Source organism: Carcharodon carcharias, chromosome 3 (genome assembly GCF_017639515.1).
Source record: "Carcharodon carcharias isolate sCarCar2 chromosome 3, sCarCar2.pri, whole genome shotgun sequence".
NCBI lineage: Eukaryota > Metazoa > Chordata > Chondrichthyes > Lamniformes > Lamnidae > Carcharodon > Carcharodon carcharias.
This window is the reverse complement of record NC_054469.1, coordinates 212,799,766-212,819,766: the sequence shown is the minus strand read 5'-3', so window position 1 is coordinate 212,819,766 and position 20,001 is coordinate 212,799,766. Positions and strand designations below refer to the sequence as shown.

The 20,001-nt window shown below is 40.5% G+C and overlaps 1 protein-coding gene across 1 annotated transcript in view; it reads left to right on the top strand.

The window, feature by feature from the left end:
- The window catches only part of gmds (GDP-mannose 4,6-dehydratase), a 651,025-nt gene that overhangs the window by 331,960 nt on the left and 299,064 nt on the right, over positions 1 to 20,001 (top strand). The gene's annotated exons all lie outside the window — the stretch shown is intronic.

The window sequence follows — 20,001 nt, the reverse complement described above, 5'->3', positions numbered from 1 at the left end:
AAACAGAAAATGCTGGAAAAATTCAGCAGGTCTGGCAGCAGCTGTGGCGAAAGAAACAGAGTTAACGTTTCATGTCTGTATGACTCTTCTTCAGAACTAAAGAGAAATAGAAATATGATGGATTTAGTTACTATAGCTGTATCCTTGACAGCCTGTATGATTCAGGAGCTATACTAGCCCAGCGTGTTAACCAAATTAACTGACCGGGAGCTCCCTAACTTTTCATTTTATTTCAAGAAAATCCAAAGCTATTTGATTTGGGATTGGCTATTTGTGTATAATACATTTAGGTATATTTTTCTCTTTATGAACAAAGGGTTAATTATACTTGCATTTTAGAAAATAAACAAATCAATAAGGTGGTTGGAAGCAATTTTTCTCCCAAAGTTTCCACCCAATCTGAATCTATTGGTGTTAACTGAAGGAAATAGACTAATGAGGCAGTAGCCATGATTATGGTGCTTGGACACGCCTCCAGCACTGAAACTGTTATGTGGCTGGTATGGATGGTAAAGTAGAAAAGGCCTGTGAGTATTTTGTGAATTCCTTTTACGGAGGAGAATGTGGAGATGCTGTTAGTTATGGTGACAATACACGTGTTAAATGGGCTAGTCTACGAGTACATTTATGTAGCGGGAAACTGACAGACTTAAAAGTATCATGACCACTTCCCTCTTAATAATCTGGCTCTCTCTAGTCCCTCTGACGAGATTCCTGCTGGCAACTCACACTGAAACAGATGAACTAGTGGTTAATTTTTGAGCTCTTAATTCATTCAATTACATTAATTGCCAGCTGGAGTCTGGTTGAGTCAAGGTTGCTAGCAAGAGCCCATTTGAGTTTGGATTAGTAGTGGGAGTTGGGTTAGGTCAGAACTCCTTGGTGCCAGCTGGAGTTGAGTAGGAGCTGGCAGCTGAAATCAGGCTAATTAACAGGATGTGGTCCCATCCCTAAATCTGTCAATGTTGTGCTTCAACTTTGGCATTTTACACTTCCTTCATAAAACTAATTTTCAGATCTGACCTTTGAGTCGGGATCAATCCATATATTCATTCCAAAACTGTAGGAGTTTGGCTTCATTACCCTTGACCAAGAATGAATGAAAGCAGGAATCTGCAAGTTTCTTGTTTTTCTGTACCACTAATGCATATCATGAAGCCTCATCAGTCACATACTAAGCCTGAATACATGTTTCCATGAATCCGCACATATCTAAGGTTGCATAATAGTTGATAACATGCCTTGATGTTCTGATTTAGGATTTATCTATCAATAGAGTAACAATGCTAAAATAGTCCTTTGCAAGTCACTGGGAGTTCAAAACGAAAACAGAAGAAACCAGTGAACGATAAAGCTAGCTGCAGATGGAGTCGAGTTCCCTGACTTTCAAGGGCTCATAGACAATATAACGCCTGGCCATAGTCAGGGCATCCCTAGAATAAACAGTTGTTAATGAGCCATGTTTTCCTGTGAGCTAACTTTCAAAAGCCTATTTAAATACAAGAGGCACATGCAAACTTGTCTACATTTGAAGTTGATGGCCACCGTTTTAAGGGTGCCAATGCATGCTTCCATGGTCGAGCATGAAAATGGAGCAGATTCCCCTTCTTGCCTCCCCTTTACACCACCTTTAGAAAGCTCTTAACTCCAGTCCTGCTATTACCCCAAGCTGAAGTGGTTGGTGGTGGCTGCATACTGTGAGCAAGAACTCCAGCTTGCATATTGCAGCTGCTTTCAATCACTTGGGCTTTTACAGTAGCAGCATCATCAGGACACCAGGAGGAGAGGGTAGAATCAGAGTGATGGTGTGGAGTGTAGAAAGTGCCATAGTGACCTTGTGGGGGAGGGACAAAAGGAAAAAAGTGCAAACATGGGATATGTGGTAAAGGAAGGAAACAGCTGGGGTGTGGAAAGAACAAATTATCAGGTTGAATTGAGAGGAGAGGGAGGGAGAAGAGTTCCAACCTGAACTGGTAAGGTTGGAGAGGGAAGAAGTACCTTTTTGAACTGCATGGTGGGAGTGGTGGGGCATTGAGGGGGATCGAATGTCTGATCGTTGGGAAGAGGTTGACGGCAGAGAGTTAATTTTGAGATAGCGTTTGTGGATATTTTTTAAAATATTTTTTCATGGTTTGTGGACATCACAGGCTAGACCAGCATTTATTGCCCCTCCCAAATTTCCCTTGACATGATGGTGGTGAACCGTCTTCTCAAACCGCAACAGTCCATGTAGTGTAGGTACACTCACATTGCTTTTAGAGAGGGAGTTCCAGGATTTTGACCCTGAGACGGTGAAGGAATGGTGATTTATTTCCAAGTCAGGATGATGAGTGGTTTGTAGGGGAACTTCCAATTGGTGGTGTTCCCATGCATCTGTTGCCCTGGTCATTCTAGGTGGTAGAGGTTATGGGTTTGGAAGATGTTGTTGAAGGAGCCTTGGTGTGTTGCTGCAGTGCATCTTGTAGATGAGTGGTCAGTGGTGGAGGGAGTGAATGTTTAAGCTGTGGGATTGGGTGATAATCAAGTGGGCTGCTTTGCCCTGGATGGTGCCAAGCTGCTTGAGTGTTGTTGGAACTGTCCTCATCCAGGCAAGTGAAGAGTATTCCATTACTTGGACTCATAGATGTCTACAGCACAGAAGGAGGCCATTTGGCCCATTGTGTCCGCACTGGTCAACAAAGATCTGACTAAACTAACTCCAATTTTCAGCGCTTGGCCCATAGCCCTGGAGGCTATGGCAAGGCAAGTGAGTATCTAAATACTTCCTAAATGCTACAAGAATTTCTGACTCAACTACCCTTTCAGGCAGTGAGTTCCAGACTCTTACCACACTCAAGGTGAAAAAATTTCTCTTCAACGCCCCTCTTAGCCTTCTACGTCTTATCTTAACTCTATGCCCCCTGGTTAGTGACTCCCCTACTAATGGAAAAGTTGTCTTCCTATCCACTCTATCTATGCTCTTCGAAACCTTATACACCTCTATCACGTCCCCTCTCAACCTTCTTGCTCTAAGGAAAACAACCCCAGCCTATCCAATCTCTCCTCATAGCTCAGACCCTCCAGCCTGATAAATCTCCTCTGCACCCTCTGTGCAATCACATCCTTCCTATAGTGTGGTGACCAGAACTGCACGCAGTACTCCAGTTGTGGCCTAACCAGCATTTTATCCAGTTCCAGCATAACCTTCCTGCTCTTGTATTCTATGCCTTGGCTAATAAAGGCAACTATCCCATAGGCCATCATAACCACCTTATCTACCTGCCCTGCTACAGATCTATGGATATGCACACCAAGGTCTCTCTGATCTTCAGTACTTTCCAGGGTCCTACCATTCATAGTGCAATCCCTTGCCTTGTGAGCCCTCCCCAAGCACATTACCTCACACTTTTCCAGGTTGAATTCCATTTTTCCACCGCTCTGGCCACCTGACCAGTCCATTGATATCTTCCTGCAGTTTACGACTATCCTCCTCACTATTTACCACCCTACCAATTTTTGTGTCATCTGAAAACTTCTTGATCATACCCCCTACATTTAAGTTCACATCATTTACGTACACCACAAACATCAAGGGGCCCAGCATAGAGCCCTGATGAACCCTGCTGGGAACAGACTTCCAGTCACAGAAACAGCCCTCTACCATCACACTCTGCTTCCTGCCTCTCAGCCAATTTTGGATCCAACTTTGCCTTGGATCCCATGGGCTCTTACTTTCCTGACCAGTCTGCCATGAAGGACCTTATCAAAAGCCTTGCTAAAGTCCATGTAGACCACATCAAATGCATTACCCTTATCAACTATCCTGGTTACCTCCTCAAATAATTTAATCAACTTTGTCAAACACGACCTTCCCTTAACAAATCCATGCTGACTATCCCTGATTAATCTGTGTCTCTCCAAGTGCAGTTATATTCTGTCCCTCAGAATTCTTTCTAGTAACTTCCCCATCACCAAGGTTAGACTGACAAACCTGTAATTTCCTGGTCTATCCCTTCCTCCCTTTTTTAATAATGGGACAGCGTTAGCAGCACTCCAGTCTTCTGGCACCACATCTCTGGCCAGAAAGTATTTGAAAATTACTGCCAGGGCCCCTGATATCTCTTCCCTTGTATCCCAGGCTGATGAGGGAGGCATCTCATCTGGGCCTGCGCATTTATCCACTTTTAAGGCCATTAAACCCACTAGTACCTCCTCTCTCTTAATTTCCTCTCCTATTTCACAGTCCTCCACCCTGATGTCTTTATCTGTGTCGTCCTTTTCTATTGTGAAGACCGACACAAAGTATTCATTGAGGACTGCACCCGTGTCTTCCGGATCCACAACAGATTGCCTCTATGGTCCCAAACTGGCCCTACTCTTTCCTAGTTATCCTCTTGTTCTTTATATATTTAAAAAACCCTTTTGTGTTTTCCTTTATTCTACCCACCAATGCTTTCTCGTGCACTGTTAGTTTTCCTAATTTCCTTTTTAAGTTCCCTCTGCACTTTTTATACTCCTTTAAGTACTCTGCCATATTGAGCCCTCGGTATCTGCCATAATCTTCTCTTTTTTTCTTAATCCTAACCTTTGTGTCCCTTGACATCCAGGGTTCTCTGGACTTGGTCCCCCCTTTTGTCTTTATGGGAGCATATTTGCCCTGTACTCTTGCTATTTCCTCCTTAAATGCCTCCCACTGCTCTGATGCAATTGCTTCCAGTCCACTTGGGCCAATTTGCATTTCATCCTAGCCTTTCCCTAGTTTAGAACTTTTATTCCTGGCCCAACCTTATCCTTTTCCATAACTATCTTAAATCTAACTGAGTTATGGTCACTATCTCCAAAATGCTTCCCTACTGATACACCTTCCACCTGCCCAGGCTCATTTCCAAATATTAGATCCTGAACTGCCCCCTCCCTTGTTGTGCTTTCTACGTACTGGCTAAAAAAGTTCTCCTGGATGCAACTTGAGAATTTTGCTCCCTCCCTACCTTGCACACTAAAGCTATCCCAGTTAATATTTGGGTAGTTAAAATGCCTGCTATTACTGCCCTATTATTCTTACACTTCTCTGAAATTTGATTGCATATTTGATCCTCTATCTCTCCCTGACTGTTTGGGGGCCTATAGTACACACTCAACAGTGTGTTTGCCCCTTTTGTGTTTTTTACTTCCACCCATATGGCTTCATTCGGTGATCCTTCCATGATATCATCCCTCCTCACTGCTATAATTGATTCCTTGATCAATACTGCAACCCCCCCTCCTCTTCTATCCCCCTCTCTAACTCGTCTGAATGCCCTATAACCAGGAATGTTGAGCTGCCAATCCTGCCCTTCTTTTAGCCAAGTCTCGGCCATAGCTATGATATCATACTCCCACGTGCCGGTCTGTGCCTTCAGCTTGTCTGTCATATTCCTCAGGCTCCTTGCATTAAAATATGTTCCATTTAGCCTTGCTAAAATCACTTCTTTCTTATCTAACCTATGTTTCCTCTGCCTTCCAGACTCATTCACTAACGTTTTAACTTCTAATTCCATCTCGGCTTCTCTCCCCTCTGAACTACTTTACAGGAACCCATCCCCCTGTCAATTTAGTTTAAATCCACCCCAACAGCATTGGCAAACCTCCCGCGAGGATGTTGGTCCCGTTCCTGTTCAGATGTAACCTGTCCAACTTGTACAGGCTCCACCTCCCCCAGAAATGCCCCAGGAATCTAAAGCCCTCCCTCCTACATCATCTCTTCAGCCACCCATTCATTTGCTCTATCCTTCTGTTCCTATACTCACTACTGCGTGGCACTGGGAGTAATCTGGAGATTACTACCTTTGAAGTCCTTCTTTTCAGTTTCCTACCAAATTCCCTACAGTCTGCTTGCAGGCCCTCATTTCTCTTCTTATGTCATTGGTCTCAACATGGACTACAACCTCTGGCTGTTCACCATCCCCCTTCAGAATATCCTGCAGCCTTTCTGTAACATCCTTGACCCTGGCGCCCAGGAGGCAACATATCATCTTGGAGTCACGTATACAGCTGCACAGGCACCTGCCTTCTCCCCTCACTGATGAATCCCCTACCACCATTGCCCTGCCACACTTTTTCCTCCCCTCTTAAGCAGCTGGACCACCCACAGTGCCATGGCCTTCGCTCTGATTGGCCTCCAGAGAGGAACCATCACTCTCACCGTCACTCCCATTACACTCCTGACTTGTGCCTTGTAGATGGTGGACAGGCTTTGTGGAATCAGGAGGTGAGTTACTTGCTGCCAAATTCCCAGCCTCTGGTCTGATTCATCTTTTGTAAATGCAAAGTTCAATTATTTTTTGCTATTTTCTCTTTGTTGTAGCCTGTGAATAGTGGAAAATGCTTCTCAAAATATCAAAAGTCAAAATTTTCTGTAGACATGCTTCCAGACCAGTCTAGAAAATAAATTGTGTGTCTTCGACATTTGCATTCCTCTTCAAGGTTTCATGTGTTATGATTTCTTTCCTCCAATATGATTAAAGAAATGTTGGATATATCTGCAGCTTAAGTTATAAATCTGCTTCCTTGTAGACTTTCAATTTAATTTCTTTTGTGTTAGCGTTCTCGGAGCTTTTGCTGGCTTTCTAGGTTGGCATTGGAACTAGAATGGGGAGCAGTATAAATACTATTACTTATTGCTTCTGTTGTGAACTCTTTTTGTTGAACTGTGGGAGCCCAAAGGGAGTTCTATGATCTCTCTCTACATGTGACAGAAAAATATCAATACGGGTGTATTTCATATTCAATATTCCATTCCCTCTCAGTATTGGCAATCCCCTTTGCCTCATTAGAATTTTACTAATAGAGTTTCTAACACAGATACAATCATTTATTCCCCTTTTCTGCCTTGTGAGAAATCCAAATTGGTTGATTGAATTTGTTGTGTAACCAGTCAATTGTAGAAGCAATTTTGTCACCTAACTGCAGGCAATTTTAGTTGTCCACTGACAACTAGATGGTTGTGTCAACATGAAATACTGAGAACCTTAAAATTTTGTAGTCAAACAAAATGATCCATCCCCTGATGACTCAATGAGTTAATTCAGTTAGTAGAGGAGCCATAAAAACAAGAAACTCCCATGTTCATACCCTGGTCTGTGCTGAATTAGACTTATTCAGCTTGGGTTGACAGGAAAGAGATTTAGAATTAGCCTCAATATCATTGGGTTACAGGGAGGGAAAATTCATCCACAATTCCTGCTGCAGACTGCTTTCCAGAATTGCACATTTGTAAAGTTGGATAAGGACAAGATTAGGCTTGCTGTAACGCTCCCTCTTTATCAAACAGTCTTCCAACGCTATTTGGTCTCACAGATAAAGAGAGCAAATTAGAGGAGGCACAGAATGACAACTGGCACTTGTGCAACAGTACCCCAGTAAAGAATCAGCACTTTTTGAAGGAAAGAGGAGAAAATTGCCGGCAAAAAAATCAAAAACAAAATTGATAGAGTCATCTGCAGAGTACATATTCAAAATTAAAGCAAGTTCATCATTATTGTCTGAAAATTATATTTTTTAAAAAATAGGGCTGACTGAAAAGGACATTGTTGTATTTGAATTTTTAATGCAACTTTAGTGCATTAGCGGCCTTTTTTCTCATTGTAGCTATTTTGTGGGAAGAAAATTTATTGTTGCATCTGATAGTTGCATTTGATAGGCAGATGAACACAAAAAGTTATTTAACTTAAAATTTCACCTGCCTAAGTAGGTTTCAGGATCCATAGCATATGTTGGGGTGGTGTGTTTCCTTGCTGTCACCAGCTCATTGCTATTGATTAATCTTGTCTTTCAGCAGGCCAAGTTTAAGTGTCTCCCCACAGTTTGGCTTCTAGTGCTAAGCACTAGAGATCCCTATCTTACTCTCTTTTCATCACGCTTCCCTCTCTCTCTCTCTCACACACACACACACGTTTGTTCTCTTTTCTCTCTTTCTTTCTATTTTCTCTTTTTCTTTCTCTCTCTGCTCCTGTTTATCCAACTTCTATACTCGTACTTATCCTTTCACTCATAGCATGCAGGAGCAGAACAGCATCTGTTTAATATCACTCTTTAACGTTGCTTTTCACCACATTTCCATTAATTTCTACACGTTCTGCTATCCATCCATCCAATAAACATTTTTTCATTAAAATATACTTTTTTTTGAAATGGAGCTATGCATATGTCAACTCAGACAGTAAATTCATAGCTGCTGCTTGTACTCCACGTTACTAGTGTCAAGTTAAATGAGTCATTGTATGGTTTCCAGCTGATGCTTTGAAGTCAGATGACAGTTTAAGAGCATCAATAAATTCCAGCATAAAGCTTTACATTGCCGTCATACTGTGCAAGCTAATTGCCTGATCTTTGACTTAATAGGAGTCACTAGGCTAAATAATTTGTCAAATTTGTGGTCCACAATAAATATTCTGACTGCCCAGTTTATGAGTCCTTTTATTGTGAAACTGTATTGGTCCCATTTGGATGCTGTCATTTGCATTTAACAGCAACTTTGTCAAGTGATGGCATTATTCGCCAGGGTAAATTTATGTATATAGAGAGGTTCTTATTGTGCACAGTTTTAAGTACCATGTGATTTTGCATGTTCATTAAGACTACGCATAGATGAAAACAAAGCAAGTCTTTTATTTACAGTAAGCATTTCGAAGTACAAGAGCAATTGAAAGCATATGTTTAAATTTGCAGGGTAATGGGTTAGCTCATGCTGCTAGAATACATTTCTCAAAGTTTTAATCCATTCAGAAGTTCCAGTTTCCTTAGTGAGTTTATTGTCACAATGAAAGTATTGTCAACATAGATTTGCAACAGATCTTACTTGATTGCTTGTAAGATTTCAGTGTACAGTAAGATCATTAGAAAAGCTTTGACATTTATTTTGTAATTGTTCAGGAATATCATTATACAATTCACAATATCTTGAGAGCTGGCAATGATATTTCAAGCAGAAAAATGGTAAATACCCTTTAATGTCTATGTGGAGCCACTGGGCCTGTGACAGTCAATTCATAAACACATTACTTTTCAAAGTGTGCCATATGCAGAAGTTCTATTTCAGATTACCAGCATTTCAGTTTCTCGTTCTTTTTATCTCCACTGTGAAAGTGTGCTCGTGTTTTGTGGCTTTTGAATTATCACAAGTTTTGCAGTATTCATTGCGGACTGTTGTCACCAGTTTGATAAAACTCTTCAATGTAATGATATCATTAGGCTTGTTCAGAGGAGTATCCCACTTAATGTTCAGATCTTTATTTATTTTAATTTACACTCTAATAGCCTGGGTGGTTTGATGTAAAAAAAATAGCCTATGGCCTTCTCCTTCTTCTGTGATTTCAATAATCATTTCGTCTTTTAAATGATGCATGTTAGTTTTTCAGAACTACTTATTTTTAATCCTAAAACTGATTTGGCTGGAAATGTTTCACAAATTGTAATCTGAAATATAAATGACAGTGAAGACAGAATTTCTCTTCTATGTGTCTTTTGTTTATTTCCAGGTTGATGCGCACTCGTACATAATCACATATAGATGCCACTGAAATGTTGTAAATTCTGACATCCATAATTGGAACAATCCAAAATACTCCACCAGGTTATGTCCCTATATCCAATGCATGGGGCAGTGGCATCATAGAAGTCCAGTGACTGCATGTTGTTTCACAAAGTTTAAGTAACTGGTGTTTGTTTTCAGAAAATTTGCTGCACTCTTAAGTTCCAATTTAATGAATATTAAATTCAAATTCATGAATGAGCAATGAATATTTACTAAATTATCCATCCCATAAAATCCAGTTGTCATCTTTCTCTATAAATACAAGTGGATGTATCCAATTTATTATCCTCATAAAGCACTATACATAGCTAAAGCAAATTGATCATTGCGCAAACTGATGCATCCAGTAGACCATCTGTGTGAAGTGGTATAATAAATTGTTTCAAATGGCTTTCCCATAGTTACCAGGCAAACAAGCCAGTTTTGTGGAGACTTTGAAGAATGTCTAGTTAGTGCTGCCCTGGTTGGGTTGCCCCAATTTGTGATATTGGTTTTCTCTGAGTCCCACTGCACCTGGGTATTAACACCTTGTAGATGGTAGGAGGAAGGAAAGTATCAGACATAAGGATTTGAAAACAATGGGCGGAATTTAATCCATGTGATGGTGAGGTTAAGTACTAAATTCTACTTTGGAAAAGGAGACACTTATGTGACCAGCGGCAGAGCCCTCCTGGGATCAAGGACCCGAGGTGTGGAAATCCCAGTCATTTCCATCAACACTACTGGGAGAGGAATGTTTGCTGCTGGCAGTGCACCTACCAGAGATCCAGGATCAACAAGGGACCTACGCCACAGGTGAGAGGAGGCAGGATGGGGGTCGCAGGGAAGGGGGTCACTGGTTTGGGGGTGTGGCAGTGGGGGGGGGGGGGGTTGCGGGTGCAGGAAGGTCAGAAGAAAGGCCAGGGAGTGACTTTCAACAGGTGCCACCCCCCCCCCCCCCCCCCCCCCGAACGCACTCTTTCCCCCCCAACCCCCTCCAAAACCTTCTTCGATCATGCACTGAATGACAGTGATAAGTAACCCCACCTGGGAGCCCACAATGGTTTGATTTTTGGGCTACCCATGTAGCGACTGTGGGATGAGGCCCTTAAGTGGGCATTAACTGCCCACTTAAGGGCCTCATTGGCATTGAGGTGGGAAAGCTATCCATGAGCATTCCTGTCCCGGACTTCATCAGAGCAGATTCAGGAAAGCGACAGGGCCCCATTCACACAGCTCCCTCCGGCCCAACAAAATGGCCCCTCGCCTCCAAACTTGTCTCAGGGGAGGCATTAAATTCTATTTAATGTATGGAAAGTAGGGGACATAGGCCCAACAATTCAAGGACCGAAGTGAATGTAGCAGTGTTATTGAAGCCTCCAGGCATCTACTAGTGTCTTGCAGTCATCCTATGTCCCCATGTTTTCTGCTTGAAAACTGCTGGCCATAGCTAACTTGATCAAGAACATTTATCTAGAAATATGCTTTTCCACTTCAATAACATTGCCAATGAAGAGCACTGCCCCCAACTGTAGATTTGTAAGTATTTGCTGGATTTACTTGGAGTGCCACCTTCAAGTTTCAAAAACCACAAATTGCAGGTATGGAATGGTGATCATCTCGAAGACAGTTTATACACTTTGCATTTAGAGTGGCGTTGCTTGCAGGATTTCAATCTTGCAGGTTGAGGACACAGTGATCTTGTGTGTGATCATTAATTCCTATTCAGAAGCCACTTTTTTGCACTGATATCAGTGCATCCATACTGTCTGACCAGCAAAACAGAGACCGCTTAATGATTGTTTCCATTAGACTGTAATAATTGGTGGTTTTACAGTTATCAATTAAAGATGTCACATTCTGTGTATTTCTTCAAACTTTCTCATTTAATATCGAGGTATATCCATTTTTCTTCTGTCTTTTCCCATTCAAAGTTACCCAATATGATTGCAAAGGCAGAGTTCTTCCTCCATTGTTCTTTAGACTCCTAAGTAAGTGAATCACATGGTTTATTAATCCCTGCACATCTATATCTGTATAGGAAAGAAAATTACCATATTAGTTGCCTTTAAATCATACAGAAAACTATTAAAATATTTTGATTTTGACGTGTAGTATTTATGAGTTACATTTAGTGAGTTACCTCTAAATCATTACCCTATTGCTTTCTCTCCATACCTCTTGATGCCCCTAATATTCAAAAAATTATCAATTTCTTTATTGAATATACTCAGAGACCCGGCCTCCACAGCCTTCTGTGGTAGAGAATTCCACAGGTTGACCACCCTCTAAGTGAAGAAATATTTCCTCATCTCAGTCCTAAATGGTCTGCAGCATACCCTGAGACTGTGGCATCTGGTTCTAGAATCCCCAACCAGGAGAAACATCCTTCCTGCATCTAGTCTATCCAGCCCTGTTAGAATTTTATACGTTTCAATCAGATCCCCTCTCATTCTTCTAAACTCTAGTGAATACAGGCCCAGTCGAACCAATGTCTCCTCATATGACAGTCCTGCCATTCCCAGTATCAGCCTAGTGTACCTTCACTGCACTCCCTCTATGGCAAGAATATCCCTTCTTAGATAGGGAGACCAAAACTCCATGCAATATTCCAAGTGTGGTCTCACCAAAGCCTTGTATAATTGTAGTAAGACATCCCCACTCCTGAACTCAAATCCTCTTGCAATGAAGGCCAGCATACCATTTGCCTTCCTAATTGCTTGCTGCACCTGCCTGTTTACTTTTATTGATTGGTGTACAAGGGCACCCAGATCCCTTTGTACATCCACATTTCCCGGTATATCACCATTTAAATAATACTCTGCCTTCCTGTTTTTCACACCGAAGCGTATAACTTCACATTTATCCACATTATACTGCATCTGTGTTTGCCCATACACACAACTTGTCTAAATCACCCTGAAGCCTCCTTGAATCCTCCTCACAACTCACAACCCCACCCAGTTTTGTGTTATTAGCAAACTTGGAAATATCGCAATTGATTTCCTCTTCCAAGTCATTTATATACATTGTGAATAGATAGGGCCAAGCACTGATCCCTATGGTACACCACCAGTCACCGCCTAGAAAAAGACCCAATTATTCCTGCTCTCTGCTTCCAGTCTGTCAACCAATTCTCAATCCATGCCAGTATACTGCCCCCGATCCCATGTGATTTAATTTTGCCCACTAGCTTCTTATGTGGAACCTTATCAAAAGCCATCTTGGAATCCAAATACACCACATCCATTGGTTCTTCCTCATCTATTCTACTAGGTACATCCTCAAAAAATTCCAGTAGATTAGTTAAGCATGATTTACGTTTCATAAACCCATGCTGACTTTTTCTAATCCTGTTAATGCTTTCTAAGTGTTCTGTTACCATGTCTTTTATAATAGACCCTAACATTTTCCCCACTACTTATGTAACTGGTATGTAATTCTGTATTTTCTCCCTCCTTTTTAAATAGCGGGATTACATTTGCCACCCTCTAATCTGTAGGAACTGCTCCAGAGCCTATAGAATTTTGGAAGATGAGCACCAATGCATCTAATATTTCCAGGGCGACTTCCTTTAGTACTCTGGGATGTAGATTATTAGGCACTGAGGATTTTTCAGCCTTTAACCCTATTAATTTCTCTTGCACCATTTTTTTTTACAAATACTGATTTTCTTCAATTCCTCCCTCTCACTAGACTCTTGATTCCCTAACATTTCTGGAAAATTATTTGTGTCTTTTGTGAAGGCAGAACCAAAATATGTGTTCAATTCTTCTGCCATTTCGTTGTTCCCCATTATAATTTCCCCCATTTCTGACTGTAAGGGATCTATGTTTGTCTTCGCTAATTTTTTTCTCTTTGCATATTTATAGAAGCTTTTATAATCAGTTTTTATGTTCCCTGCAAGTTTATTCTCATACTCCATTTTCCCCTTTTTGATCAATCTTTTTGTCCACTTTTACTGAATTCTAATTTGCTCCCAATCCTCAGGCTTGCTGCTTTTTCTGGCAATTTTATATGTCTCCTCTTTGGATCTAATACTATCCCTAACTTATTTTGTAATCCATGATTGAGCCATCTTTCCTGTTTTATTTTTGCACCAGACAGAAATGAATAATTGTTGTAATGCATGCATACGTTGCTTAAATATTAGTAATTGCCTATCCACCGTCAACCCTTTCATCCCCAATTCATCATTGCCAACTCGCACCTCATACCCTCGTAGTTCCCTTTTATTTAGATACAGGACCTAGTTTCAGATTCAACTTCTTCACTCTCCATTTTAATGGACAATTCTATCATTTTATGGTTGCTCTTCCCCAAGGGACCCCGCACAGCAAGATTGTTAAATAATCCTTTCTCATTGCACAATACCCAGTCTAGGACAGCCTGCTCTCTAGTTGGTTCCTCAATGTATTGGTCTAAAAAACCATCATGTACACACTCCAGGAAATCCTCTTCCACAGTATTATTGCTAGTTTGGTTTGTTCAATCCATATGTAGATTAAAGTCACCCATGATTACAGTTGTACCTTTATTGCATGCGTCTCTAATTTCCTGTTTAATGCCTTCCCTTGCATCCCCATTAGTGTTTGGGGGCCACTAACTTTTTCTGCCCTTTGGTGTTTCTTATCTCCACCCAAACAGATTCCACATCACGATTTTCTGAGCCAATATCCTTTCTCGTTATTGCATTGATTTCCTCCTTTACTAACAGTGCTACCCCACCTCCTTTCCCTATTTGTCTGTCCTTCCTAAGTATTGAATACCCCTGGATGTTCAGTTCCCATCCTTGGTCACCCTACAGCCATGCCTCCATATTTGCAGCTATATCTTAACCGTTATAAATTTTTGCGCTGTTGGTTCATCTACCTTATTGTGAATGTTTTGTGCATTAAGATACAATGCCTTTAGACTTGTCTTTTTAGTATTGTTAGTCATCTTAGCTTTATTTTGCACTATGACCCCGTTTATTTTTTGCCCTTGTTTTTTCTACCTTCCACTTTTGCTTCTTTCTTTTCTGTCTTTCGTTCCTATCCTTATTTCCCCCTCCTCTGTCTCCCTGCTCAGGTTCCCATCCCCCTGCCATTCTAATTTAAACCCTCCCCAACAGCACTAGTAAACACCACCCCATCCCCTCCCAAGGACATTTGCCCCGGTCCTGCCCAGATGCAACCTGTCCTGTTTGTACTGGTCCCACCTTCCCCAGAACTGATCCCAAAGTCCCAGGAATCTGAATCCCTCCCCTCTGCACCATTTCTTCAGCTACGTATTCATCCAATATATCCTGTTACTTCTACTCTCGCTAGCACGTGGCACTGGTAGTAATCCTGAGATTACTACCTTTGAGGTCCTACTTTTTAAATTTACTTCCTAACTTCCTACATTCAGTCTGATTCCCACCATTGCACTTTGCAGGTCATTCTAGGCCTGTTGCTGTTCTATTCCTTTTCAAATGCTTTCCATCTCTCCCAGTCTGAGGAAGAGTTTATATTTGAATCATTGACAGATTTGCACTTCCTTGACAGATGCTGCCTGATTTGCTGAGTGTTTTTAGCATTTTCTGTTTTTGTTTCGGATTTTCGGCACCTGCAATATTTTATTTTTTATTCTATATATGTGTTTATAGAGCTGTGCTTGTTGTTTCACAGCTACCCTCTGATTGGCCAGCAGCTCTTGGAGGTGGGACATCTTGCCCTGGGGGCAGAAGCCACAACTTAAGGCAAATAGTTGCCTGATGACCGTAAAATCTGGTCACTCAGGGCTGGCGGAGATGTGCTCGCCCCCAACTTTCCATCCAGTGGATGGCGCTACCACCTCCACATTAAATCCCAGCCCTCATTTCACCTCTGATTCATTTGCCTACTACTTTAAATATATGTCCTCTGGTCACTGACACTTCTGCTACTGGAAACAGTTTCTCTTTATTTCCCCCAACAAATCCCTTCATGGTTTTGAACAGCTCTATTGAAATTACTTTTATTCTTAGAAGCAACATACTGCAGATTCGGGAATCAGAAATAAAAACAGAAAATGCTGGAAATACTCAACAGCTCAATCTGGCCGCATCCCAAGAGAGAAAAACAAAATTAATATTTCAGATCGATGACGTTTCATCAAAACTCCAGCTTTTCTAGTCTCCCCACATTGTCCTCATCTTGCATCCCTGGTACCATTCCAGAAAATCTCCTCTGCACCCTTTCAAGGACCTTAACATCCTTCCTGGAGTGCAGTGTCCAGATCTCGACCAGTTCTCCAGCTAGGGCATAAGTAATGATTTAAAAGGTTGCATATAACTCCCTTGCTTTTATACTCTACCCCTATGATTATGAAGCCCAGGATCCTATATGCACTTTAGCATACTGCTCCATTTTTCAAATTTTAGAATCTTTGATTACATGATGAATAAAAACCATGTTCAAGCTCAGCCTTGTGAAAAGGTGTTCATTGGTGACAGAAATAGGAAATGGCTTTTTTGGTGTCATCGTCCTATTTTCCTTCCTTTTGCTGGTGAAATAGTCTGATGAAGTTAATAGCTGTGAAGTTAATAGTAATGCATTCCGTTTTCTCTTAGATGTCTTCCAAGTTTCTTTGTAAATATTTTTTCCCAGATGTTTCATCCTAGCTACACAATCTGTTTATTCCCAAAAACCTATGCTCATTTATTTTACTACATCCATGAAAAAGGAAATTCATATGAAGTGTGCATAATTGTATTTATCCTAAGTGTTTAGAACAGATTGTCAATTTTTTATGATTTCTGCCAAGATATTTATTGTATTTATTGGCAATTTAATAGCAGAGGGATGCTGAGTGATAGTAGCAGAGTATCCTGTCTTTAAAAACCTTTTTTGATGATATTTTCAGAATCGCAAACAACTTGATTCAATCCAGCAATATTTCCATACCAAGTCTCAGATGAAGACCAGAATTATTAGGCCACAATCCATTCAAACTCACATAATTAGGAAAAGAGTGACCAATATGTTCTGAACTGAACTGCAAACCAGTTTGGAAGCAAAGGGGTCAAAAATTGGACATCAGAGTCTACAAGTCTTGTCACATCTCTTTTATCAGTGTCACATGGAGACTGAGTAAATAATATTGTGGTGACTTTGAGTAATGCTGTGGGTAGATAGGCTATGCCATTTTATGGAACAGCACCTCATTGGTTAATAAAAGGTGACTTGTTGCTTCTTCTCTGGAACTTGCCAGTACTTGAACACAGCAATGTATGTATGAAGGGCAGCTATATAGTTTACTTCAACACTAAAATGTTTGAAAAGTGACTAATCCCTGAAACCTTTCTTGCATTTACTACAATGCGTGTGAATAAAAGTATGCTCCTATTTCATTCTTTGAAAAACATGGAATACGTAAACTGTTTAACTCATAATTTATCTTAATAGTTTAGGATCTTGCATGATAATAAATATTTTAAAAGGAAATTAAAGATCCCATGATATTATTCAAAAGAAGAGTCCTTCCTCAGCCAATGCCAGAAAAAGTAAATTAACTTTTGAGAGTGTGCTGTCCATATAATAGACAATACTAAAATAGGAGCCATAATGAACAGTTCTGAGGATTACAGGAAGGCGCAAGAAGCTGAGATGGTCGAATGGGCAAAAAAGTGACAAAAGGAATTCAACACAGGTAACTGTGATGACACGTATTGGAAAAGTAATTTAAGAAAAAGCTGCATGATTTGAAAGAGTAGAGGGATTTGGGCCTTCAGATTCATTAGACAGGGTGCAACAACATACTGTTCAAAATACTGCTTTCCTTATCCAATCTGGCCTATGTGCGACTCCAGTCAGTTTAGTTGATTGCCCTCTGATGTGGCCAGGCTAGTTATTCAATTGTAGAAGGACAACTAAGAGTGTACAATAAATGTATGACTTGCCAGGAGCATCCACATCCTCGGAATGAATTACAAGCAACTTATGCCAAGGCATATAATATTACAGTAGAGATGTAAATGTGAATCTATACAAAACTTGAGTTGGAAAACTATGTGCAGTTTTGAGAACCACGCCATTGCAAAAGGCAATAGCCTAGGTTGACTAGGATGCTGCCTAGTGTAAGGAAATACAAATACAAAGCAAGACATGAAAAAATGGGGCTGTTTTCATTTGATTCTGAAAGCATGGGACAGGATAGATAGAAACACTTTCTAGTGGTTGAAGGGTCTAGAATGGGGGGAAATAAATATAAAATTACATGTTAGTGTTTTTAGACACAGAGCAAGAGAAACAGTTTTTTTATACAGAAGGTTGTGAGACTATGAAATGTATTACTGGAGCTAGTGATTGAAGCAAGTTTTAAGAAGAGGCTCAACAGGTGGTTTAAAGAAAGAGGAATAAAGGGATTTAGCAATAGGGTTGGCATGTGGGTTTCGCAACACTGCTGATGTGGAAGATTAAAGCCAACATGGTCTGGTTGGACTGAATGGCCAGTTTCAATGTCAGAATTCTATGTAACTGGTAATTTATATGATTGTTGTTTATTGGATCTTTCTGTGCACAAAGTAGTTCCATGTTTGCCTTCACAAAAATAATGATTTGTTTAAAAAGTAATTAACTGGATAGGAAATGCTTTGGGGTGTTTCTGAGAAACTTGCATAATGCAAATTTTTCTTTGTAAAGGGGATGGATGATTTCACCTGTGTATTTGGAGAAATTCGTAAACATATTCTTTATGAACACATCTTCGCTATATGCACACACAGGAAATCTTCCTCAGGAGTGATCAGCAAGAATTTTAAATAGTTATCTTTTGGTCAGTAATGTGATTATATTTTTTGGGCTACTGTGATGTCCAAGTCTAATTTGCAGGGCTGCTGTGTGAAGCGCAGTACTGAACCATTTTGAAGGAGTAGATAAGACATCACAAAAGACAAGGGGTTGTCCTTGCATTCCATCTGTTATTATTTTTTTTAATTCAGAAGTGGTAAAGAAGCACCTAAATATATTACTTCATATATTTGGTAGCATATGGATATAGTGTTCATTAAGTTTCCAATCTCAGCGTTGCTGTTCAGGGAGACACCACCAGTAGAATTTGGTCTCATGTCCACCTCCACACCTCCCACCACAACCCCCACCATCCCCAGCCCCAACATCCCCTTCCCCTGTAAGAAGAGAGGAAACAAACATCAAAGAGCCAGTATTCTATGGACAGGAGTTCACTTTGTTGCAACTGGCCATAAAGTTGGATCATTAGAAGCTTGTCCAGTTGATTTGGCTAATAAATGGAGAAATACAGAACAACCAGACAGAGTTTAAAAGATATATTTTCATGCAGACTCTCTTAAGTGTTTTCCAAAATGGCACAAATATATGGGTACCATACTGTAGAGTGGATAGTTGTGTAAGGGGTGGGGTGGGGTGAAGCACAGGCTTGTTCCACTCATGTGCTCAAAAAATGCTTGAAAGAGATCCCCTAATCCTACACTACTCTGCTTATCTGCTTGAGCACAGAGCTCCAGAGAGGAGGCTGTAACTAGGATTATTTACATAGTGAGTAGTTTATTGGTTGTTATTGAAACTAATAGTATCAAATTTTCTACAGGTAAGTGCCTAAATTCTTTGTGTTTAACCTTACCCTGCAATTCCCTTTTGTTTTTCACCACGATTGGCTGGAGTATCACTAAGAGGATGGTGGTTGGACTTGGGGGAAACAGTCCCCATGCTGTGTACATTACAATATTGAAATGAAACTGATTTGTTCATAAGATCCCTGAGACTGTTTTACTTTGCAAGTAATTCAACTCAACTGTCATGACACCTGATGTAAACAGGTAGGCTCTTATGAGTCAAAACAAATAAACTAAATTAACAAATCAAGGGACAAATAATAGAACATAGATTAATGGCAACAATGGTCAGTTCACAAATTCCAATCATCGTCCATGTGTTCAGGAGGGCAGGGATAGGTGCAAATATTATTCCCAATCAAAATAGTAGAAGAGATCAGAAAGCATGTTGCTAAAGTCCCTTTCTCTCATATTGCCTCTTGGCGAGGTCAAGCAAGGCATTGGCGGTAGTTCAGAAGTAAATCACCTGTTCGCCGACTAGAGTGGTGGTGAGGTGCTGGTAGCTGAAGATAGGAATAAAGAAATAATTTACTAGATGGAGGGAAAGTTTAAAAATATATGTATAAATTTGGCAGTTAATTTGTTCATTTATATATAAAAAGGAATACTTTTATTTTTATTGCTTCTCTCACGACATCCGAATGTCCTTATGTGCTTTAATCCAAAGAAGAAATTTTGAAGTGTAAGTCACTCTTGTAATGGAAGAAACACAGCACTCTATTTGCACATGACAATGGCAATAACAAAATAAACTTTTGTTTGGCGTTGGTTGAGCGATAAATATTAGACATTAAATATTAGACTGGGGTGAACTCCCTTGCTCTTCTTAGTGCCATGAAATATGTAGAAAGTGCCTTGGATTAACATCCCATCTGAA